The sequence below is a fragment of the Scyliorhinus torazame genome, chromosome 10 (genome assembly GCF_047496885.1).
Source record: "Scyliorhinus torazame isolate Kashiwa2021f chromosome 10, sScyTor2.1, whole genome shotgun sequence".
Taxonomy (NCBI): Eukaryota; Metazoa; Chordata; class Chondrichthyes; order Carcharhiniformes; family Scyliorhinidae; genus Scyliorhinus; species Scyliorhinus torazame.
Window position 1 is genome coordinate 5,882,922 of NC_092716.1, and position 26,104 is coordinate 5,909,025.

At 61.7% G+C, this 26,104-nt stretch overlaps 1 pseudogene; it reads right to left on the reverse strand.

Moving 5' to 3' along the window:
- LOC140430322 (UDP-glucuronosyltransferase 2C1 pseudogene) overlaps positions 1–18,784 on the reverse strand; it is an 84,561-nt pseudogene extending 65,777 nt beyond the window's left edge.
- Positions 18,785–26,104: the final 7,320 nt, after the last annotated feature.

A 26,104-nucleotide genomic window follows, 5' to 3' on the forward strand; every position in this document is an offset into this window, starting at 1 on the left:
CCCCGCCAGTGACAACGGGAGCGTATCCAACCCTCCCCGCCAGCGACAGCGGGAGCGTGGCCCAACCTCCCCGCCAGTGACAACGGGAGCGTATCCCACCCTCCCCGCCAGTGACAACGGGAGCGTATCCCACCGTCCCCGCCAGTGACATTGGGAGCGTATCCCACCCTCCCCGCCAGTGACAACGGGTGCGTGTCCCACCCTCCCCGCCAGCGACAACGGGAGCGTATCCCACCCTCCCCGCCAGTGACAACGGGAGCGTATCCCACCCTCCCCGCCAGTGACAGCAGAAGCGTGTCCCACCCTCCCCGCCAGTGACAACGGGAGCGTGTCCCACCCTCCCCGCCAGTGACAGCGGGAGCGTGTCCCACCCTCCCCGCCAGTGACAGAGGGAGCATGTCCCACCCTCCCCGCCAGTGTCAGAGGGAGCGTGTCCCACCCTCCCCGCCAGTGACAACGGGAGCGTATCCCACCCTCCCCGCCAGTGACAACGGGAGCGTATCCAACCCTCCCCGCCAGCGACAGCGGGAGCGTGGCCCAACCTCCCCGCCAGTGACAACGGGAGCGTATCCCACCCTCCCCGCCAGTGACAACGGGAGCATATCCAACCCTCCGCGCCAGCGACAGCGGGAGCGTGGCCCAACCTCCCCGCCAGTGACAACGGGAGCGTATCCCACCCTCCCCGCCAGTGACAACGGGAGCGTATCCCACCGTCCCCGCCAGTGACATTGGGAGCGTATCCCACCCTCCCCGCCAGTGACAACGGGTGCGTGTCCCACCCTCCCCGCCAGCGACAACGGGAGCGTATCCCACCCTCCCCGCCAGTGACAACGGGTGCGTGTCCCACCCTCCCCGCCAGCGACAACGGGAGCGTATCCCACCCTCCCCGCCAGTGACAACGGGAGCGTATCCCACCCTCCCCGCCAGTGACAGCAGAAGCGTGTCCCACCCTCCCCGCCAGTGACAGCGGGAGCGTGTCCCACCCTCCCCGCCAGTGACAGCGGGAGCGTGTCCCACCCTCCCCGCCAGTGACAGAGGGAGCGTATCCCACCCTCCCCGCCAGTGACAGCGGGAGCGTGTCCCACCCTCCCCGCCAGTGACAGTGGGAGCGTGTCCCACCCTCCCCGCCAGTGACAGCGGGAGCGTGTCCCACCCTCCCCGCCAGTGACAGCGGGAGCGTATCCCACCCTCCCCGCCAGTGACAACGGGAGCGTGTCCCACCCTCCCCGCCAGTGACAGAGGGAGCGTATCCCACCCTCCCCGCCAGTGACAACGGGAGCCTGTCCCACCCTCCCCGCCAATGACAACGGGAACGTGACCCACCCTCCCCGCCAGTGACAGAGGGAGCGTGTTCCACCCTCCCCGCCAGTGACAGCGGGAGCGTGTCCCACCCTCCCCGCCAGTGACAGAGGGAGCGTGACCCACCCTCCCCGCCAGTGACAGAGGGAGCGTGACCCACCCTCCCCGCCAGTGACAGCGGGAGCGTGTCCCACCCTCCCCGCCAGTGACAGAGGGAGCGTGTCCCACCCTCCCCGCCAGTGACAGAGGGAGCGTATCCCACCCTCCCCGCCAGTGACAGAGGGAGCGTGTCCCACCCTCCCCGCCAGTGACAACGGGAGCGTGACCCACCCTCCCCGCCAGTGACAGAGGGAGCGTGACCCACCCTCCCCGCCAGTGACAGAGGGAGCGTGTCCCACCCTCCCCGCCAGTGACAACGGGAGCGTGACCCACCCTCCCCGACAGTGACAGCGGGAGCGTATCCCACCCTCCCCGCCAGTGGCAACGGGAGCGTGTCCCACCCTCCCCGCCAGTGACAGCGGGAGCATGTCCCACCCTCCCCGCCAGTGACAACGGGAGCGTATCCCACCCTCCCCGCCAGTGACAACGGGAGCGTATCCCACCCTCCCCGCCAGTGACAACGGGAGCGTATCCCACCCTCACCGCCAGCGACAGCGGGAGCGTGTCCCAACCTCCCCGCCAGTGACAACGGGAGCGTGTCCCACCCCCCCCGCCAGTGACAACGGGAGCGTGTCCCACCCTCCCCGCCAGTGACAGCGGGAGCGTATCCCACCCTCCCCGCCAGTGACAACGGGAGCGTATCCCACCCTCCCCGCCAGTGACAACGGGAGCGTATCCCACCCTCCCCGCCAGTGACAGAGGGAGCGTATCCCACCCTCCCCGCCAGTGACAACGGGAGCGTGTCCCACCCTCCCCGCCAGCGATAACGGGAGCGTATCCCACCCTCCCCGCCAGTGACAACGGGAACGTGACCCACCCTCCCCGCCAGTGACAACGGGAGCGTGTCCCACCCTCCCCGCCAGTGACAACGGGAGCCTGTCCCACCCTCCCCGCCAGTGACAGCGGGAGCGTATCCCACCCTCCCCGCCAGTGACAGAGGGACCGTATCCCACCCTCCCCGCCAGTGACAACGGGAGCGTATCCCACCCTCCCCGCCAGTGACAACGGGAGCATGTCCCACCCTCCCCGCCAGTGACAGCGGGAGCGTGTCCCACCCTCCCCGCCAGTGACAGAGGGAGCATGTCTCCCCCACCCGCCAGTGACAGCGGGAGCATGTCCCACCCTCCCCGCCAGTGACAGAGGGAGCGTATCCCACCCTCCCCGCCAGTGACAGCGGGAGCGTGACCCACCCTCCCCGGCAGTGACAACGGGAGCGTGTCCCACCCTCCCCGCCAGTGACAGCGGGAGCGTGACCCACCATCCCCGCCAGTGACAAAGGGAGCGTGACCCACCCTCCCCGGCAGTGACAACGGGAACGTGACCCACCCTCCCCGCCAGTGACAGCGGGAGCGTGACCCACCATCCCCGCCAGTGACAGAGGGAGCGTGTCCCACCATCCCCGCCAGTGACAGAGGGAGCGTGTCCCACCCTCCCCGCCAGTGATAGCGGGAGCGTATCCCACCCTCCCCGCCAGTGACAGAGGGACCGTATCCCACCCTCCCCGCCAGTGACAACGGGAGCATGTCCCACCCTCCCCGCCAGTGACAGAGGGAGCGTGACCCACCCTCCCCGCCAGTGACAACGGGAGCATGTCCCACCCTCCCCGCCAGTGACAGCGGGAGCGTGTCCCACCCTCCCCGCCAGTGACAGAGGGAGCATGTCCCACCCTCCCCGCCAGTGACAGAGGGAGCGTGACCCACCCTCCCCGCCAGTGACAATGGGAGCGTGTCCCCCCCACCCGCCAGTGACAGCGGGAGCATGTCCCACCCTCCCCGCCAGTGACAGAGTGAGCGTATCCCACCCGCCCCGCCAGTGACAACGGGAGCGTATCCCACCCTCCCCGCCAGTGACAGCGGGAGCGTATCCCACCCTCCCCGCCAGTGACAGCGGGAGCGTATCCCACCCTCCCCGCCAGTGACAACGGGAGCGTATCCCACCCTCCCAGCCAGTGACAACGGGAGCGTATCCCACCCTCCCCGCCAGCGACAGCGGGAGCGTGGCCCAACCTCCCCGCCAGTGACAACGGGAGCGTATCCCACCCTCCCCGCCAGTGACAACGGGAGCGTATCCCACCCTCCCCGCCAGTGACAGAGGGTGCGTATCCCACCCTCCCCGCCAGTGACAACGGGAGCGTGTCCCACCCTCCCCGCCAGCGACAACGGGAGCGTATCCCACCCTCCCCGCCAGTGACAACGGGAGCGTGTCCCACCCTCCCCACCAGCGACAACGGGAGCGTATCCCACCCTCCCCGCCAGTGACAACGGGAGCGTATCCCACCCTCCCCGGCAGTGACAGCGGGAGCGTGACCCACCCTCCCCGCCAGTGACAACGGGAGCGTGTCCCACCCTCCCCGCCAGTGACAACGGGAACGTGACCCACCCTCCCCGCCAGTGACAGCGGGAGCCTGTCCCACCATCCCCGCCAGTGACAGCGGGAGCGTGTCCCACCCTCCCCGCCAGTGACAGCGGGAGCGTGTCCCACCCTCCCCGCCAGTGACAGAGGGAGCGTGTCCCACCCTCCCCGCCAGTGACAGAGGGAGCGTGACCCACCCTCCCCGCCAGTGACAACGGGAACGTGACCCACCCTCCCCGCCAGTGACAGCGGGAGCGTGTCCCACCCTCCCCGCCAGTGACAGCGGGAGCGTGTCCCACCCTCCCCGCCAGTGACAGAGGGAGCGTGTCCCACCCTCCCCGCCAGTGACAGAGGGAGCGTATCCCACCCTCCTCGCCAGTGACAGCGGGAGCGTGTCCCACCCTCCCCGCCAGTGACAGAGGGAGCGTGTCCCACCCTCCCCGCCAGTGACAGAGGGAGCGTATCCCACCCTCCTCGCCAGTGACAGAGGGAGCGTGTCCCACCCTCCCCGCCAGTGACAGAGGGAGCGTGACCCACCCTCCCCGCCAGTGACAACGGGAGCGTGTCCCACCATCCCCGCCAGTGACAGCGGGAGCGTGTCCCACCCTCCCCGCCAGTGACAGCGGGAGCGTGTCCCACCCTCCCCGCCAGTGACAGAGGGAGCGTGTCCCACCCTCCCCGCCAGTGACAGAGGGAGCGTGACCCACCCTCCCCGCCAGTGACAGAGGGAGCGTGACCCACCCTCCCCGCCAGTGACAGAGGGAGCGTGTCCCACCCTCCCCGCCAGTGACAACGGGAGCGTGTCCCACCCTCCTCGCCAGTGACAACGGGAGCGTATCCCACCCTCCCCGCCAGTGACAACGGGAGCGTGTCCCACCCTCCCCGCCAGTGACAACGGGAACGTGACCCACCCTCCCCGCCAGTGACAACGGGAACGTGACCCACCCTCCCCGCCAGTGACAACGGGAGCGTGTCCCACCCTCCCCGGCAGTGACAACGGGAACGTGACCCACCCTCCCCGGCAGTGACAACGGGAGCGTGACCCACCCTCCCCGCCAGTGACAGTGGGAGCGTGTCCCACCCTCCCGCCAGTGACAGTGGGAGCGTGTCCCACCCTCCCCGCCAGTGACAGTGGGAGCGTGTCCCACCCTCCCCGCCAGTGACAACGGGAGCATGTCCCACCCTCCCCGCCAGTGACAGCGGGAGCGTGTCCCACCCTCCCCGCCAGTGACAGCGGGAGCGTATCCCACCCTCCCCGCCAGTGACAGAGGGAGCGTATCCCACCCTCCCCGCCAGTGACAACGGGAGCGTATCCCACCCTCCCCGCCAGTGACAACGGGAGCGTATCCCACCCTCCCCGCCAGTGACAACGGGAGCGTGCCCCACCCTCCCCGCCAGTGACAGTGGGAGCGTGTCCCACCCTCCCCGCCAGTGACAACGGGAGCATGTCCCACCCTCCCCGCCAGTGACAGCGGGAGCGTGTCCCACCATCCCCGCCAGTGACAGCGGGAGCGTGTCCCACCCTCCCCGCCAGTGACAGCGGGAGCGTGTCCCACCCTCCCCGCCAGTGACAGAGATAGCGTGTCCCACCCTCCCCGCCAGTGACAGAGGGAGCGTGACCCACCCTCCCCGCCAGTGACAACGGGAACGTGACCCACCCTCCCCGCCAGTGACAGCGGGAGCGTGTCCCACCCACCCCGCCAGTGACAGCGGGAGCGTGTCCCACCCTCCCCGCCAGTGACAGAGGGAGCGTGTCCCACCCTCCCCGCCAGTGACAGAGGGAGCGTATCCCACCCTCCTCGCCAGTGACAGCGGGAGCGTGTCCCACCCTCCCCGCCAGTGACAGAGGGAGCGTGTCCCACCCTCCCCGCCAGTGACAGAGGGTGCGTATCCCACCCTCCTCGCCAGTGACAGAGGGAGCGTGTCCCACCCTCCCCGCCAGTGACAGAGGGAGCGTGACCCACCCTCCCCGCCAGTGACAACGGGAGCGTGTCCCACCATCCCCGCCAGTGACAGCGGGAGCGTGTCCCACCCTCCCCGCCAGTGACAGCGGGAGCGTGTCCCACCCTCCCCGCCAGTGACAGAGGGAGCGTGTCCCACCCTCCCCGCCAGTGACAGAGGGAGCGTGACCCACCCTCCCCGCCAGTGACAGAGGGAGCGTGACCCACCCTCCCCACCAGCGACAACGGGAGCGTATCCCACCCTCCCCGCCAGTGACAACGGGAGCGTATCCCACCCTCCCCGGCAGTGACAGCGGGAGCGTGACCCACCCTCCCCGCCAGTGACAACGGGAGCGTGTCCCACCCTCCCCGCCAGTGACAACGGGAACGTGACCCACCCTCCCCGCCAGTGACAGCGGGAGCCTGTCCCACCATCCCCGCCAGTGACAGCGGGAGCGTGTCCCACCCTCCCCGCCAGTGACAGCGGGAGCGTGTCCCACCCTCCCCGCCAGTGACAGAGGGAGCGTGTCCCACCCTCCCCGCCAGTGACAGAGGGAGCGTGACCCACCCTCCCCGCCAGTGACAACGGGAACGTGACCCACCCTCCCCGCCAGTGACAGCGGGAGCGTGTCCCACCCTCCCCGCCAGTGACAGCGGGAGCGTGTCCCACCCTCCCCGCCAGTGACAGAGGGAGCGTGTCCCACCCTCCCCGCCAGTGACAGAGGGAGCGTATCCCACCCTCCTCGCCAGTGACAGCGGGAGCGTGTCCCACCCTCCCCGCCAGTGACAGAGGGAGCGTGTCCCACCCTCCCCGCCAGTGACAGAGGGAGCGTATCCCACCCTCCTCGCCAGTGACAGAGGGAGCGTGTCCCACCCTCCCCGCCAGTGACAGAGGGAGCGTGACCCACCCTCCCCGCCAGTGACAACGGGAGCGTGTCCCACCATCCCCGCCAGTGACAGCGGGAGCGTGTCCCACCCTCCCCGCCAGTGACAGCGGGAGCGTGTCCCACCCTCCCCGCCAGTGACAGAGGGAGCGTGTCCCACCCTCCCCGCCAGTGACAGAGGGAGCGTGACCCACCCTCCCCGCCAGTGACAGAGGGAGCGTGACCCACCCTCCCCGCCAGTGACAGAGGGAGCGTGTCCCACCCTCCCCGCCAGTGACAACGGGAGCGTGTCCCACCCTCCTCGCCAGTGACAACGGGAGCGTATCCCACCCTCCCCGCCAGTGACAACGGGAGCGTGTCCCACCCTCCCCGCCAGTGACAACGGGAACGTGACCCACCCTCCCCGCCAGTGACAACGGGAACGTGACCCACCCTCCCCGCCAGTGACAACGGGAGCGTGTCCCACCCTCCCCGGCAGTGACAACGGGAACGTGACCCACCCTCCCCGGCAGTGACAACGGGAGCGTGACCCACCCTCCCCGCCAGTGACAGTGGGAGCGTGTCCCACCCTCCCGCCAGTGACAGTGGGAGCGTGTCCCACCCTCCCCGCCAGTGACAGTGGGAGCGTGTCCCACCCTCCCCGCCAGTGACAACGGGAGCATGTCCCACCCTCCCCGCCAGTGACAGCGGGAGCGTGTCCCACCCTCCCCGCCAGTGACAGCGGGAGCGTATCCCACCCTCCCCGCCAGTGACAGAGGGAGCGTATCCCACCCTCCCCGCCAGTGACAACGGGAGCGTATCCCACCCTCCCCGCCAGTGACAACGGGAGCGTATCCCACCCTCCCCGCCAGTGACAACGGGAGCGTGCCCCACCCTCCCCGCCAGTGACAGTGGGAGCGTGTCCCACCCTCCCCGCCAGTGACAACGGGAGCATGTCCCACCCTCCCCGCCAGTGACAGCGGGAGCGTGTCCCACCATCCCCGCCAGTGACAGCGGGAGCGTGTCCCACCCTCCCCGCCAGTGACAGCGGGAGCGTGTCCCACCCTCCCCGCCAGTGACAGAGATAGCGTGTCCCACCCTCCCCGCCAGTGACAGAGGGAGCGTGACCCACCCTCCCCGCCAGTGACAACGGGAACGTGACCCACCCTCCCCGCCAGTGACAGCGGGAGCGTGTCCCACCCACCCCGCCAGTGACAGCGGGAGCGTGTCCCACCCTCCCCGCCAGTGACAGAGGGAGCGTGTCCCACCCTCCCCGCCAGTGACAGAGGGAGCGTATCCCACCCTCCTCGCCAGTGACAGCGGGAGCGTGTCCCACCCTCCCCGCCAGTGACAGAGGGAGCGTGTCCCACCCTCCCCGCCAGTGACAGAGGGTGCGTATCCCACCCTCCTCGCCAGTGACAGAGGGAGCGTGTCCCACCCTCCCCGCCAGTGACAGAGGGAGCGTGACCCACCCTCCCCGCCAGTGACAACGGGAGCGTGTCCCACCATCCCCGCCAGTGACAGCGGGAGCGTGTCCCACCCTCCCCGCCAGTGACAGCGGGAGCGTGTCCCACCCTCCCCGCCAGTGACAGAGGGAGCGTGTCCCACCCTCCCCGCCAGTGACAGAGGGAGCGTGACCCACCCTCCCCGCCAGTGACAGAGGGAGCGTGACCCACCCTCCCCGCCAGTGACAGAGGGAGCGTGTCCCACCCTCCCCGCCAGTGACAACGGGAGCGTGTCCCACCCTCCTCGCCAGTGACAACGGGAGCGTATCCCACCCTCCCCGCCAGTGACAACGGGAGCGTGTCCCACCCTCCCCGCCAGTGACAACGGGAACGTGACCCACCCTCCCCGCCAGTGACAACGGGAACGTGACCCACCCTCCCCGCCAGTGACAACGGGAGCGTGTCCCACCCTCCCCGGCAGTGACAACGGGAACGTGACCCACCCTCCCCGGCAGTGACAACGGGAGCGTGACCCACCCTCCCCGCCAGTGACAGTGGGAGCGTGTCCCACCCTCCCGCCAGTGACAGTGGGAGCGTGTCCCACCCTCCCCGCCAGTGACAGTGGGAGCGTGTCCCACCCTCCCCGCCAGTGACAACGGGAGCATGTCCCACCCTCCCCGCCAGTGACAGCGGGAGCGTGTCCCACCCTCCCCGCCAGTGACAGCGGGAGCGTATCCCACCCTCCCCGCCAGTGACAGAGGGAGCGTATCCCACCCTCCCCGCCAGTGACAACGGGAGCGTATCCCACCCTCCCCGCCAGTGACAACGGGAGCGTATCCCACCCTCCCCGCCAGTGACAACGGGAGCGTGCCCCACCCTCCCCGCCAGTGACAGTGGGAGCGTGTCCCACCCTCCCCGCCAGTGACAACGGGAGCATGTCCCACCCTCCCCGCCAGTGACAGCGGGAGCGTGTCCCACCCTCCCCGCCAGTGACAGCGGGAGCGTATCCCACCCTCCCCGCCAGTGACAGAGGGAGCGTATCCCACCCTCCCCGCCAGTGACAACGGGAGCGTATCCCACCCTCCCCGCCAGTGACAACGGGAGCGTATCCCACCCTCCCCGCCAGTGACAGAGGGAGCGTATCCCACCCTCCCCGCCAGTGACAACGGGAGCGTGTCCCACCCTCCCCGCCAGTGACAGAGGGAGCGTATCCCACCCTCCCCGCCAGTGACAACGGGAGCGTATCCCACCCTCCCCGCCAGTGACAACGGGAGCGTGTCCCACCCTCCCCGCCAGTGACAGAGGGAGCGTATCCCACCCTCCCCGCCAGTGACAACGGGAGTGTATCCCACCCTCCCCGCCAGTGACAACGGGAGCGTATCCCACCCTCCCCGCCAGTGACAGAGGGAGCGTGACCCACCCTCCCCGCCAGTGACAGAGGGAGCGTATCCCACCCTCCCCGCCAGTGACAACGGGAGCGTGTCCCACCCTCCCCGCCAGCGACAACGGGAGCGTATCCCACCCTCCCCGCCAGTGACAACGGGAGGGTATCCCACCCTCCCCGCCAGTGACAGCGGGAGCGTGTCCCACCCTCCCCGGCAGTGACAACGGGAGCGTATCCCACCCTCCCCGGCAGTGACAACGGGAACGTGACCCACCCTCCCCGCCAGTGACAGAGGGAGCGTATCCCACCCTCCCAGCCAGTGACAGAGGGAGCGTGTCCCACCCTCCCCGCCAGTGACAACGGGAGCGTATCCCACCCTCCCCGCCAGTGACAACGGGAGCGTATCCCACCCTCCCCGCCAGTGACAGAGGGAGCGTGACCCACCCTCCCCGCCAGTGACAGAGGGAGCGTATCCCACCCTCCCCGCCAGTGACAGAGGGAGCGTGACCCACCCTCCCCGCCAGTGACAGAGGGAGCGTATCCCACCCTCCCCGCCAGTGACAGCGGGAGCGTATCCCACCCTCCCCGCCAGTGACAACGGGAGCATATCCCACCCTCCCCGCCAGTGACAACGGGAGCGTGTCCCACCCTCCCCGGCAGTGACAACGGGAACGTGACCCACCCTCCCCACCAGTGACAACGGGAGCGTATCCCACCCTCCCCGCCAGTGACAGCGGGAGCGTGTTCCACCCTCACCGCCAGTGACAGCGGGAGCGTGTCCCACCCTCCCCGCCAGTGACAGCGGGAGCGTGACCCACCCTCCCCGCCAGTGACAGCGGGAGCCTGTCCCACCATCCCCGCCAGTGACAGCGGGAGCGTGTCCCACCCTCCCCGCCAGTGACAGCGGGAGCGTGTCCCACCCTCCCCGCCAGTGACAGAGGGAGCGTGACCCACCCTCCCCGCCAGTGACAACGGGAACGTGACCCACCCTCCCCGCCAGTGACAGCGGGAGCGTGTCCCACCCTCCCCGCCAGTGACAGCGGGAGCGTGTCCCACCCTCCCCGCCAGTGACAGCGGGAGCCTGTCCCACCCTCCCCGCCAGTGACAGCAGGAGCGTGTCCCACCCTCCCCGCCAGTGACAGAGGGAACGTGACCCACCCTCCCCGCCAGTGACAGAGGGAGCGTGACCCACCCTCCCCGCCAGTGACAGAGGGAGCGTGTCCCACCCTCCCCGCCAGTGACAGTGGGAGCGTGTCCCACCCTCCCCGCCAGTGACAACGGGAGCGTGCCCGACCCTCCCCGCCAGTGACAGAGGGAGCGTGTCCCACCCTCCCCGCCAGTGACAACGGGAGCGTGTCCCACCCTCCCCGCCAGTGACAGAGGGAGCGTATCCCACCCTCCCCGCCAGTGACAACGGGAGCATGTCCCACCCTCCCCGCCAGTGACAGAGGGAGCGTGACCCACCCTCCCCGCCAGTGACAGCGGGAGCGTGTCCCACCCTCCCCGCCAGTGACAGAGGGAGCATGTCCCACCCTCCCCGCCAGTGTCAGAGGGAGCATGTCCCACCCTCCCCGCCAGTGACAGCGGGAGCGTGTCCCACCCTCCCCGCCAGTGACAACGGGAGCGTATCCCACCCTCCCCGCCAGTGACAACGGGAGCGTATCCAACCCTCCCCGCCAGCGACAGCGGGAGCGTGGCCCAACCTCCCCGCCAGTGACAACGGGAGCGTATCCCACCCTCCCCGCCAGTGACAACGGGAGCATATCCAACCCTCCGCGCCAGCGACAGCGGGAGCGTGGCCCAACCTCCCCGCCAGTGACAACGGGAGCGTATCCCACCCTCCCCGCCAGTGACAACGGGAGCGTATCCCACCGTGCCCGCCAGTGACAGAGGGAGCGTATCCCACCCTCCCCGCCAGCGACAACGGGAGCGTATCCCACCCTCCCCGCCAGTGACAACGGGAGCGTGTCCCACCCTCCCCGGCTGTGACAACGGGAGCGTGTCCCACCCTCCCCGCGAGTGACAACGGGAGCGTATCCCACCCTCCCCGCCAGTGACAACGGGAGCGTGTCCCACCCTCCTCGCCAGTGACAACGGGAGCGTGTCCCACCCTCCTCGCCAGTGACAACGGGAGCGTATCCCACCCTCCCCGCCAGTGACAACGGGAACGTGACCCACCCTCCCCGCCAGTGACAACGGGAACGTGACCCACCCTCCCCGCCAGTGACAACGGGAGCGTGTCCCACCCTCCCCGGCAGTGACAACGGGAGCGTGTCCCACCCTCCCCGCCAGTGACAACGGGAACGTATCCCACCCTCCCCGCCAGTGACAACGGGAGCGTATCCCACCCTCCCCGCCAGTGACAACGGGAGCATGTCCCACCCTCCCCGCCAGTGACAGCGGGAGCGTGTCCCACCCTCCCCGCCAGTGACAACGGGAGCGTGTCCCACCCTCCCCGCCAGTGACAGAGGGAGCGTGTCCCACCCTCCCCGCCAGTGACAGAGGGAGCGTATCCCACCCTCCCAGCCAGTGACAGAGGGAGCGTGTCCCACCCTCCCCGCCAGTGACAGAGGGAGCGTGTCCCACCCTCCCCGCCAGTGACAACGGGAGCGTATCCCACCCTCCCAGCCAGTGACAGCGGGAGCGTGTCCCACCCTCCCCGCCAGTGACAACGGGAGCGTATCCCACCCTCCCCGCCAGTGACAACGGGAGCGTGTCCCACCCTCCCCGCCAGTGACAGAGGGAGCGTATCCCACCCTCCCCGCCAGTGACAACGGGAGCGTGTCCCACCCTCCCCGCCAGTGACAGAGGGAGCGTATCCCACCCTCCCCGCCAGTGACAACGGGAGCGTGACCCACCCTCCCCGCCAGCGACAACGGGAGCGTATCCCACCCTCCCCGCCAGTGACAACGGGAGGGTATCCCACCCTCCCCGCCAGTGACAGCGGGAGCGTGTCCCACCCTCCCCGGCAGTGACAACGGGAACGTGACCCACCCTCCCCACCAGTGACAGCGGGAACGTGACCCACCCTCCCCGCCAGTGACAACGGGAACGTGACCCACCCTCCCCGCCAGTGACAGAGGGAGCGTATCCCACCCTCCCAGCCAGTGACAGCGGGAGCGTGTCCCACCCTCCCCGCCAGTGACAACGGGAGCGTATCCCACCCTCCCCGCCAGTGACAACGGGAGCGTATCCCACCCTCCCCGCCAGTGACAGAGGGAGCGTGACCCACCCTCCCCGCCAGTGACAGCGGGAGCGTGTCCCACCCTCCCCGCCAGTGACAGCGGGAGCGTGTCCCACCCTCCCCGCCAGTGACAGAGGGAGCGTATCCCACCCTCCCCGCCAGTGACAACGGGAGCGTGTCCCACCCTCCCCGCCAGCGACAACGGGAGCATATCCCACCCTCCCCGCCAGTGACAACGGGAGCATATCCCACCCTCCCCGCCAGTGACAACGGGAGCGTGTCCCACCCTCCCCGGCAGTGACAACGGGAACGTGACCCACCCTCCCCGCCAGTGACAACGGGAGCGTATCCCACCCTCCCCGGCAGTGACAACGGGAACGTGACCCACCCTCCCCGCCAGTGACAGCGGGAGCGTGTTCCACCCTCACCGCCAGTGACAGCGGGAGCGTGTCCCACCCTCCCCGCCAGTGACAGGGGGAGCGTGTCCCACCCTCCCCGCCAGTGACAGCGGGAGCGTTACCCACCCTCCCCGCCAGTGACAGCGGGAGCGTGACCCACCCTCCCCGCCAGTGACAACGGGAGCGTGTCCCACCCTCCCCGCCAGTGACAGCGGGAGCGAATCCCACCCTCCCCGCCAGTGACAACGGGAGCGAATCCCACCCTCCCCGCGAGTGACAGAGGGAGCGTGACCCACCCTCCCCGCCAGTGACAGAGGGAGCGTATCCCACCCTCCCCGCCAGTGACAGTGGGAGCGTGTCCCACCCTCCCCGCCAGTGACAGCGGGAGCGTGACCCACCCTCCCCGCCAGTGACAACGGGAGCGTATCCCACCCTCCCCGCCAGTGACAACGGGAGCGTTTCCCACCCTCCCCGCCAGTGACAACGGGAGCGTATCCCACCCTCCCCGCCAGCGACAACGGGAGCGTTTCCCACCCTCCCCGCCAGTTACAACGGGAGCGTATCCCACCCTCCCCGCCAGTGACAACGGGAGCGTTTCCCACCCTCCCCGCCAGTGACAACGGGAGCGTATCCCACCCTCCCCGCCAGTGACAACGGGAGCGTGTCCCACCCTCCCAGCCAGTGACAGGGGGAGCGTGTCCCACCCTCCCCGCCAGTGACAGAGGGAGCGTGTCCCACCCTCCCCGCCAGTGACAACGGGAGCGAGACCCACCCTCCCCGCCAGTGACAACGGGAGCATGTCCCACCCTCCCCGCCAGTGACAGCGGGAGCGTGTCCCACCCTCCCCGGCAGTGACAGCGGGAGCATGTCCCACCCTCCCCGCCAGTGACAGCGGGAGCGTGTCCCACCCTCCCCGGCAGTGACAGCGGGAGCGTGTCCCACCCTCCCCGCCAGCGACAACGGGAGCATGTCCCACCCTCCCCGCCAGTGACAGCGGGAGCGTGTCCCACCCTCCCCGGCAGTGACAGCGGGAGCGTGTCCCACCCTCCCCGCCAGTGACAGAGGGAGCGTGTCCCACCCTCCCCGCCAGTGACAACGGGAGCGTGTCCCACCCTCCCCGCCAGTGACAATGGGAACGTGACACACCCTCCCCGCCAGTGACAGAGGGAGCGTATCCCACCCTCCCCGGCAGTGACAACGGGAGCGTGACCCACCCTCCCCGGCAGTGACAGCGGGAGCGTGTCCCACCCTCCCCGGCAGTGACAATGGGAACGTGACACACCCTCCCCGCCAGTGACAACGGGAGCGTGACCCTCCCTCCCCGCCAGTGACAACGGGAGCGTATCCCACCCTCCCCGCGAGTGACAGAGGGAGCGTGTCCCACCCTCCCCGCCAGTGACAACGGGAGCGTGACCCACCCTCCCCGCCAGTGACAACGGGAGCGTAACCCACCCTCCCCGCCAGCGACAAAGGGAGCGTGTCCCACCCTCCCCGCCAGTGACAGGGGGAGCGTGTCCCACCCTCCCCGCCAGTGACAACGGGAACGTGACCCACCCTCCCCGCCAGTGACAACGTGAGCGTGTCCCACCCTCCCCGCCAGTGACAGAGGGAGCGTGTCCCACCCTCCCCGCCAGTGACAACGGGAGCGAGACCCACCCTCCCCGCCAGTGACAACGGGAGCCTGTCCCACCCTCCCCGCCAGTGACAGCGGGAGCGTGACCCACCCTCCCCGCCAGTGACAACGGGAGCGTGACCCACCCTCCCCGCCAGTGACAGCGGGAGCGTGTCCCACCTTCCCCGGCAGTGACAACGGGAGCATGTCCCACCCTCCCCGGCAGTGACAGCGGGAGCGTGACCCACCCTCCCCGGCAGTGACAGCGGGAGCGTGACCCACCCTCCCCGGCAGTGACAGCGGGAGCGTGTCCCACCCTCCCCGCCAGTGACAACGGGAACGTGTCCCACCCTCCCCGCCAGTGACAGAGGGAGCGTGTCCCACCCTCCCTGCGAGTGACAGCGGGAGCCTGTCCCACCCTCCCCGCCAGCGACAACGGGAGCGTATCCCACCCTCCCCGCCAGTGACAACGGGAGCGTGTCCCACCCTCCCCGCCAGTGACAACGGGAGCGTGTCCCACCCTCCCCGCCAGTGACAACGGGAGCGTATCCCACCCTCCCCGCCAGTGACAGCGGGAGCGTGTCCCACCCTCCCCGCCAGTGACAACGGGAGCGTATCCCACCCTCCCCGCCAGTGACAGAGGGACCGTATCCCACCCTCCCCGCCAGTGACAACGGGAGCGTGTCCCACCCTCCCCGCCAGTGACAGAGGGAGCGTGTCCCACCCTCCCCGCCAGTGACAGCGGGAGCGTGACCCACCCTCCCGCGAGTGACAGCGGGAGCGTGTCCCACCCTCCCCGCCAGTGACAGAGGGAGCGTGTCCCACCCTCCCCGCCAGTGTCAGGGGGAGCGTGTCCCACCCTCCCCTCCAGTGACAGCGGGAGCGTGTCCCACCCTCCCCGCCAGTGACAGCGGGAGCGTATTCCACCCTCCCCGCCAGTGACAGAAGGAGCGTGTCCCACCCTCCCCGCCAGTGACAGAGGGAGCGTGTCCCACCCTCCCCGCCAGTGACAGCGGGAGCGTGACCCACCCTCCCCGCCAGTGACAGCGGGAGCGTATTCCACCCTCCCCGCCAGTGACAGAGGGAGCGTGTCCCACCCTCCCCGCCAGTGACAACGGGAGCGTGTCCCACCCTCCCCGCCAGTGACAGAGGGAGCGTGTCCCACCCTCCCCGCCAGTGACAGAGGGAGCGTATCCCACCCTCCCAGCCAGTGACAGAGGGAGCGTGTCCCACCCTCCCCGCCAGTGACAGAGGGAGCGTGTCCCACCCTCCCCGCCAGTGACAACGGGAGCGTATCCCACCCTCCCAGCCAGTGACAGCGGGAGCCTGTCCCACCCTCCCCGCCATTCACAGCGGGAGCGTGTCCCACCCTCCCCGTCAGTGACAGAGGGAGCGTGTCCCACCCTCCCCGCCAGTGACAGAGGGAGCGTGTCCCACCCTCCCCGCCAGTGACAGAGGGAGCATGTCCCACCTCCTACTGTCCTCCTTCATTTGTTCTAACCAGCTTAAATCTGTGTAGCTGCTCCCATCCCCGTGCCACCTGCATTCCCAGGTAGCGAAAACTCCCTCCCACCACTCTGAACGGTAACTCCCCCCTCCTAGTCTCCTCTCCTGCCCCCTCGCCTGAATCACAAAATCCTCATTTTTACCCATATTCAATTTGCACCCCGAAAACCGGCCAAATTCCCCTAAGATCCACATAATCTCTCCTATCTCCCCTAACAGGTCAGAAATATATAGGAGTAGGTCATCTGCATATAATGAGACCCTATGGCCAACAAGTTGGCATCGACATTCAGTAGGGACATTGGTCTGTATGACCCACATTGCTCTGGGTCATTGTCCCGCTTCGGGATCAATGAAATCGAAGCCTGTGACATTGTTGGGGAAGAACACCTCGCTCCCGTGCCTCATTAAATACCCTCACCAGCAGCGGACCCAACATCCCAGCGAACTTCTTGTAAAATTCCACTGGGTAGCCATCCGGCCCCGGGGCCTTGCCCGACTGTATAGCCTCCAATCCCTCTACTACTTCCACAATCCTGATTGGGACTCCCAGCCCTTCCACCAACCCTTCCTCCACCTTCGGAAACTTCAACCCTTCCAATAACTGCCTCATCCCCTCCACCCCAGCTGGGGGCTCCGACTCATGCAGCCACCTGTAAAACTCCTTAAACACCCCCGCTGGGTCCAAGACTGTGCTCCCCCCTCTGTCCTTCACTCCTCCTATCTCCCTGACCGCCTCCCTCTTCCTGAGCTGGTGTGCGAGCATCCTACTGGCCTTCTCACCATACTCAGATACCGCCCCGCTCGCCTTCCTCAACTGCCCCACCGCCTTCCCTGTGGATAACAGACCAAACTCCATCTGCAGCTTCTGTCGCTCCTTCAACAACCCCGCCTCCAGGGCCTCCGAATATCTTCTTCCACCTGGAGTATCTCCCTAACCATCTTTACCTTCTCCCTATGAGCCCGTATCGAAATGAGTTCCCTCCTAACCACTGCCTTCAGCGCTTCCTGTACCGTTGCTGCTGAAACTTCCCGCGTATCATTTATCTCCAAATAGTTCTGGATAGCCTCCCTCACAGCCCGCACATCTCCTCATCCGCTAACAGTCCTACATCCGATCTCCACTGCGGGCGCTGACCCCCCTCCTTGTTCACCCGTAGATCCACCCAGTGTGAGGCATGGTCCGTCACAACAACCGCCGAATACTCGGCCTCCACCACCCCTGCCAGCAAAGCCCTGTTCAAAACGAAAACATCGATTCGGGAGAACACTGTGAACATGGGAGAAAAGAGAAAACTCCTTCGCTCTTGGCCGTCTGAACCTCCATGGATTTACCCCCCCCTCCCCCATCTGCTCCATAAACCCTTTTAGTTCCTACGCCGTTGCTGGCACCCTCCCTGTCCTTGAACTCGACCGACCCAACCTCAGATCAATGACCGTATTGAAGTTCCTCCCCCCCCCATGATCAGCTTATGCGAATCCAGGTCCGGAATCTTCCCCAACACCCGCCTCATAAACTCCGCAACATCCCAGTTTGGTGCGTAAATATTCACTCAGACCACCGGCAGCCCCTCCAGCTTCCCACTCACCATGACATACCTACCCCCTGAGCCCGCCAGTATTTTCCCTACCTCAATTCCCACCCCTTATTGATCAAGATCGTAACCCTCCCTGAATGGAATACCTGCCTGACCCACCCCTTCCTCAGTCTCGTCTGATCCACCACCCTCAGGTGTGCCTCCTGTCACATTGCCACATCCGCCTTCAACCTCTTCAAATGTGTGAACATGCGAGTTCTCTTGACCGGCCCATCCAGCCCTCTCACGTTCCATGTGCTCAACCTGGTCGGGGTGCACCCCCCCCCCTTCTTAGGCCAGCCTCCAGCTCGCCTCCGGGCATCCTCAGGCCCACCCTCAGGTGCCCACCTTCGTCGACCTCCCATCCATCTCCCAGCACCAGTCCCTCCCCTGTCAGCAGAACAATTCCACCCCCCCCCCCACTCCCCCAATACGAGAAAACCTTGTTGATTGGCTCCTTTTGGTCATTGCACCGATAGTAAAAAAAAATACACTGGGATTTGAACCAGCCATTCATAGGGAAAATAAATTGAAAACCCTTTGTTGTGACCAATGGTTGGATCGAGAGAGGCAGTTCACTCCTCTCCTGGTCTCAACTCGACCCCTTGCCGACCGGCTGAGTTAGTTCCACACCACTCAGGAATCAGTAATTCACGTGTATTACCCAGGGGGGAGATTCTCTCTCCTCCCCGCGGTGCGTTTCTAGGCAACGGGAGCCGGCCCACCATTGGAACAGCCGGAAAATACACCCCTTTAGAAAGTGGAGGTTTTTACTCACTGAGAGAAGCAGGAACGCGGCTGGCAGTGGCAGCTGTTTTGTTGTGACAAAAGTGCGGAGACTGTGCAAATTTGGTCCAAAGTCCTAGTTTACAAGTTGGACTTTTGAAAGTCACATTTAGATTTAGATTTGGATTTGTTGTACCGAGGTGCAGTGAAATGCATTGTTGATCCAACTGTTGCTTTCACGCAGTGGGTTTATTATATCTGAAGGTGGGGATTAATGATCACAGGATTTTCTAAGTCAGCGAGGTCACTTGGCATTTGAAACAAAAACAAGGTCATCGGCTCAATGCAAAAGCTGAAAGATAAAAAAACTGGAACGCATTTATTACAGAACTGATAAACCCAAAACAACCCCTGATTTTGAAATCATGGGAGAAAATGGAAGAGATATCGTACAAAGCTCAGGCTTTGCGACTATTTGGATAGAGATAAGGGAAGTTTACACATTTCTGTGTGTGTGTAACAAGCGAGATTAAACGACTGGCTTTGGGTGAAGGTTTGCCTTGGGTTTTAGAAGCAGGAGCAGGCCGCCAGCTGAACGTCTACCTCCTGCTATTTCTCCCGGTGCCGTTTCCTCATTGGGTCACCTCCGTCTTGCTGACCTATTAAAAACCGGCTAGCTCCCAATGCTGCCAGCCCAATCACAAGGCTCGTAGCGCTGGCCTATCAGCGGCCCCGCTGGTGGGAGGTGGTCAGGGCTGAGACACCTCAGCAACAAAATCGATGTATAATTATTTTAAAGGGGCCTATCACGCAGGCCTCCAGGAAAAGAAAGGAATTTGTTTTGGAGGCTCCGTGGCAGTCTTGTTGTAACTCTTTTATTACACTCCTGTATTATTTTTTATTACACTCCTTTGTGTGTTTTGATATACCACTGAGTGTAATATGTGTTACTCAAACCTTGGTTACTGATGAGGTCTGAATCTCGATGAAGAAGACTCGAACTCGTCCAGTAGTAACAAAATGTTTATTGAGTAACTGTAACGATAATTGTGTGAGTTCTTTACTTTAACATTGATACTAGTGATAAGGTTAACAAGATCTAACTACAGTAACTATGCTTAACTACACTAACCATCTGAGCTAATCTGATACTCCTGACCTGATCACAGTCCATCCAAAAAAGAGAGGGAGATAGACCCAATGTGGTTGCTTTTATACCCCTGTTGGTCCGGCCCTCTAGTGATTCATAGATTATCATAGAATTTACAGTGCAGAAGGAGGCCATTTGGCCCATAGAGTCTGCACCGGCTCTTGGAAAGAGCACCCTACCCAAGGTCAATACCTCCACCCTATCCCCATAACCCAGTAACCCCGCCCAACACTAAGGGCAATTTTGGTCACTAAGGGCAATTTAGCATGGCCAATCCACCTAACCTGCACATCTTTGGACTGTGGGAGGAAACCGGAGCACCCGGAGGAAACCCACACACACACGGGGAGGACGTGCAGACTCCGCACAGACAGTGACCCAAGCCGGAATCGAACCTGGGACCCTGGAGCTGTGAAGCAATTGTGCTATCCACAATGCTACCGTGCTGCCCTTATCTGGTGCTCATCTGGTGCTCATCTGGTGCTACTGATTACACATTAACACCTTATGTACATGCACATACAGAGATCACTGCATCCCCCTTTTTTTCTTGTGTTACATATTTTCTGTATGTTGGAAAGAAAATTGAACAAACATAATGGATGCAGTTTGCAAATGCATTACATAATATCAATGAGTTAATCAGTCAAATGTTAATACATTTAGTCTTTTTGGTTTTCTTTTCCCATTTGCTTGTGGTTCAGTCCCAACAAGTCATCATGAGGTGTTCAAATGGCTGAATCACTTCGTTGTCTGATTTTGACTTTTTTGATATGCTTGTCGTAGCGATTCCGTGTTCCATCTTTATTGTCTGACCTGGACGGTTTCCTGTGCTTGCGGTATTGATTCTGTATGTTATCTGCCTTGAAAGCTGATTTGCTTGTTTATTGTGGGGCAGATATGAATTTGGGGATTCGTTGCCATACCATGTTATGTTTGTAGTCTTGCCATTGTTTTGGACTGTGCTGCTACATTGTCCTTCATGTACAGAGTTGTACCATTTTGTACCGGTCATTATTTCATTGTTGTTGTTTTTGTTGTTTCCATCGTTCCTGTCTTTATTGTTGTTCTTGTTGGTTTTGTCGTGTTTGTTGTTTCGGTTGTTGTCTTTAGAACATAGAACAATACAGCGCAGTACAGGCCCTTCGGCCCACCATGTTGCACCGAAACAAAAGCCATCTAACCTACACTATGCCATTATCATCCATATGTTTATCCAATAAACTTTTAAATGCCCTCAATGTTGGCGAGTTCACGACTGTAGCAGGTAGGGCATTCCACGGCCTCACTACTCTTTGCGTAAAGAACCTACCTCTGACCTCTGTCCTATATCTATTACCCCTCAGTTTAAAGCTATGTCCCCTCGTGCCAGCCATATCCATCCGCGGGAGAAGGCTCTCACTGTCCACCCTATCCAACCCCCTGATCATTTTGTATGCCTCTATTAAGTCTCCTCTTAACCTTCTTCTCTCCAACGAAAACAACCTCAAGTCCATCAGCCTTTCCTCATAAGATTTTCCCTCCATACCAGGCAACATCCTGGTAAATCTCCTCTGCACCCGCTCCAAAGCCTCCACGTCCTTCCTATAATGCGGTGACCAGAACTGTACGCAATACTCCAAATGCGGCCGTACCAGAGTTCTGTACAGCTGCAACATAACCTCCCGACTCCGGAACTCAATCCCTCTACCAATAAAGGCCAACACTCCATAGGCCTTCTTCACAACCCTATCAACCTGGGTGGCAACTTTCAGGGATCTATGTACATGGACACCTAGATCCCTCTGCTCATCCACACTTTCAAGAACTTTACCATTAGCCAAATATTCCGCATTCCTGTTATTCCTTCCAAAGTGAATCACCTCACACTTCTCTACATTAAACTCCATTTGCCACCTCTCAGCCCAGCTCTGCAGCTTATCTATATCCCTCTGTAACCTGCTACATCCTTCCACACTATCGACAACACCACCGACTTTAGTATTGTCTGCAAATTTACTCACCCACCCTTCTGCGCCTTCCTCTAGGTCATTGATAAAAATGACAAACAGCAACGGCCCCAGAACAGATCCTTGTGGTACTCCACTTGTGACTGTACTCCATTCTGAACATTTCCCATCAACCACCACCCTCTGTCTTCTTTCAGCTAGCCAATTTCTGATCCACATCTCTAAATCACCCTCAATCCCCAGCCTCCGTATTTTTTGCAATAGCCTACCGTGGGGAACCTTATCAAACGCTTTGCTGAAATCCATATACACCACATCAACTGCTCTACCCTCGTCTACCTGTTCAGTCACCTTCTCAAAGAACTCAATAAGGTTTGTGAGGCATGACCTACCCTTCACAAAGCCATGCTGACTATCCCTGATCATATTATTCCTATCTAGATGATTATAAATCTTGTCTCTTATAATCCCCTCCAAGACTTTACCCACTACAGACGTGAGGCTCACCGGTCTATAGTTGCTGGGGTTGTCTCTGCTCCCTTTTTTGAACAAAGGGACCACATTTGCTGTCCTCCAGTCCTCTGGCACTATTCCTGTAGCCAATGATGTCATAAAAATCAAAGCCAAAGGTCCAGCAATCTCTTCCCTGGCCTCCCAGAGAATCCTAGGATAAATCCCATCAGGTCCCGGGGACTTATCTATTTTCAGCCTGTCCAGAATTGCCAACACCTCTTCCCTACGTACCTCAATGTCATCTATTCTATTTGCCTGGGGCTCAGCATTCTCCTCCACAACATTATCTTTTTCCTGAGTGAATACTGACGAAAAATATTCATTTAGTATCTCGCCTATCTCTTCAGACTCCACACACAATTTCCCATCCGTGTCCTTGACTGGTCCTACTCTTTCCCTAGTCATTCGCTTATTCCTGATATACCTATAGAAAGCTTTTGGGTTTTCCTTGATCCTTCCTGCCAAATACTTCTCATGTCCCCTCCTTGCTCGTCTTAGCTCTCTCTTTAGATCCTTCCTCGCTACCTTGTAACTATCCATCGCCCCAACCAAAACTTCACACTTCATCTTCACATAGGCCTCCTTCTTCCTCGTAACAAGAGATTCCACTTCCTTGGTAAACCACGGTTCCCTCGCTCGACGCCTTCCTCCCTGCCTGACCGGTACATACTTATCAAGAACACGCAGTAGCTGATCCTTGAACAAGCCCCACTTATCCAGTGTGCCCAACACTTGCAGCCTACTTCTCCACCTTATCCCCCCCAAGTCACGTCTAATGGCATCATAATTGCCCTTCCCCCAGCTATAACTCTTGCCCTGCGGTGTATACTTATCCCTTTCCATCATTAACGTAAACGTCACCGAATTGTGGTCACTGTCCCCAAAGTGCTCTCCTACCTCCAAATCCAACACCTGGCCTGGTTCATTACCCAAAACCAAATCCAACGTGGCTCGCCTCTTGTTGGCCTGTCAACATATTGTTTCAGGAAACCCTCCTGCACACACTGTACAAAAAACGACCCATCTATTGTACTCGAACTATATCTTTTCCAGTCAATATTTGGAAAGTTAAAGTCTCCCATAATAACTACCCTGTTACTTTCGCTCATATCCAGAATCATCTTCGCCATCCTTTCCTCTACATCCCTAGAACTATTAGGAGGCCTATAAAAAACTCCCAACAGGGTGACCTCTCCTTTCCTGTTTCTAACTTCAGCCCATACTACCTCGGAAGAAGAGTCCCCATCTAGCATCCTCTCCGCCACCGTAATACTGCTCTTGACTAGCAGCGCCACACCTCCCCCTCTTTTGCCTCCTTCTCTGAGCTTACTAAAACACCTAAACCCCGGAACCTGCAACATCCATTCCTGTCCCTGCTCTATCCATGTCTCCGAAATGGCCACAACATCGAAGTCCCAGGTACCAACCCATGCTGCCAGTTCCCCTACCTTGTTTCGTATACTCCTGGCATTGACGTAGACACACTTCAAACCACCTACCTGAACACTGGCCCCCTCCTGCGACGTCAAATCTGTGCTCCTGACCTCTATACTCTCATTCTCCCTTACCCTAAAACTACAATCCAGGTTCCCATGCCCCTGCTGCATTAGTTTAAACCCCCCCAAAGAGCACTAACAAATCTCCCCCCCAGGATATTTGTGCCCCTCAGGTTCAGATGTAGACCATCCTGTCTGTAGAGGTCCCACCTTCCCCAAGAAAGAGCCCCAGTTATCCAGAAATCTGAATCCCTCCCGCCTGCACCATCCCTGTAGCCACGTGTTTAAATGCTCTCTCTCCCTATTCCTCATCTCACTATCACATGGCACGGGCAACAACCCAGAGATAACAACTCTGTTTGTTCTAGTTCTGAGCTTCCATCCTAGCTCCCTGAAAGCCTGCCTGACATCCTTGTCCCCTTTCCTACCTATGTCGTTAGTGCCAATGTGGACCACGACTTGGGGCTGCTCCCCCTCCCCCCTAAGGACCCGGAAAACACGATCCGAGACATCACGTACCCTTGCACCTGGGAGGCAACATACCAAACGTGAGTCTCTCACGCTCCCACAAAATCTCCTATCTGTGCCCCTGACTATAGAGTCCCCAATTACTAATGCTCTGCTCCTCTCCCCCCTTCCCTTCTGAGCAACAGGGACAGACTCCGTGCCAGAAGCCCATACCCCATGGCTTACCCCTGGTAAGTCGTCCCCCCCACAAGTATCCAAAGCAGTATACTTGTTTCTCAGGGGAACGACCGCAGGGGATCCCTGCACTGACTGCTTTTTCCCAGTCCCTCTTACAGTTACCCACCTATCTCCAATCTTTGGTGTAACTAATTCCCTGAAGCTGCTATCTATGACCCCTTCTGCCTCCCGAATGATCCGAAGTTCTTCCAACTCCAGCTCCAGTTCCCTAACTCGGTCTTGGAGGAGCTGGAGATGGCAGCACTTCCTGCAGGTAAAATCAGCAGGGACACTAACGGCATCCCTCACCTCAAACATCCTGCAGGAGGAACATTGCACTCCCTTCCCTGCCATTCGTCTTACTTTCTACCAAGATCTGGCTAACAACTAAATTAAATTTTTATAAAAAATAATAATGATATAATAAAATATGGTACTTACCTCAGACCAATGGGTTTTATTATTAGGTTAGAGGAGGAGGGCGGGTGGGAGACACTACACGTGTAGTGTCTCGGGTTTCCTCTCCACCAGAATTTATTGGTGAGGGTCTTCCCAGACGTCCGCGGGTCGACTTCCTGTTCCCGCCTAAAAAACTAATTTAAAAAAAAGAAAAATTCTCAGCTCCTGCTGAAATTGACTAACCAGCCACTCCCGCCGAAATCGACTGGCCTGCCCCTGCAAAGACAAGTGCTTTTAAAGGTTGACTTACCTCCCAGCAGCCACTTCCGCAATGCTCCCGCTGAAACTGACTCACCAGCTGATTCTCCCGCCGAAATCGACTGGCCTGCCCCTGCAAAGACAAGTGCTTTTAAAGGACAGACTTACCTCCCAGCAGCCACTTCCGCACTGCTCCCACTGAAACTGACTCACCAGCTGTTCTCACGCCGAAATCGACTGGCCTGCCCCTGCAAAGACAAGTGCTTTTAAAGGTTGACTTACCTCCCAGCAGCCACTTCCGCAATGCTCACGCTGAAACTGACTCACCAGCTGATTCTCCCGCCGAAATCGACTGGTCTGCCCCTGCAAAGACAAGTGCTTTTAAAGGACAGACTTACCTCCCAGCAACCACTTCCGCAATGCTCCCGCTGAAACTAACTCACCAGCTGTTCTCACGCCGAAATCGACTGGCCTGCCCCTGCAAAGACAAGTGCTTTTAAAGGACAGACTTACCTCCCAGCAGCCACTTCCGCAATGCTCCCGCTGAAACTGACTCACCAGCTGTTCTCCCGCCGAAATCGACTGGCCTGCCCCTGCAAAGACAAGTGCTTTTAAAGGTTGACTTACCCCCCAGCAGCCACTTCCGCAATGCTCCCGCTGAAACTGACTCACCAGCTGTTCTCACGCCGAAATCGACTGGCCTGCCCCTGCAAAGACAAGTGCTTTTAAAGGTTGACTTACCTCCCAGCAGCCACTTCCGCAATGCTCACGCTGAAACTGACTCACCAGCTGTTCTCACGCCGAAATCGACTGGTCTGCCCCTGCAAAGACAAGTGCTTTTAAAGGACAGACTTACCTCCCAGCAACCACTTCCGCAATGCTCCCGCTGAAACTGACTCACCAGCTGTTCTCCCGCCGAAATCGACTGTTATGCTTCTTGTTGTTTTTGTTGTTCTTCTTCTTGTTTCTGTTGTGCTTCTTGTTGTTTTTGTTGTTGTTCTTGTTGCGCTCAATGACTGTTGTGTGGATGATACCAAAGTTATTGGTATCAGTGACCTCTGTGGTATCTGATGTTTCATTGAGCGTTTCTTTGAGGATTGTGAGAATGATCTGATGTTGCATTGATCTTGGTGACATCAGTCATTTCCGGTTGATGTGATTCCTCTTTGATTCCTTGGTGCTCCTCTTCTGGAGTCAAAATCTTCAAGAT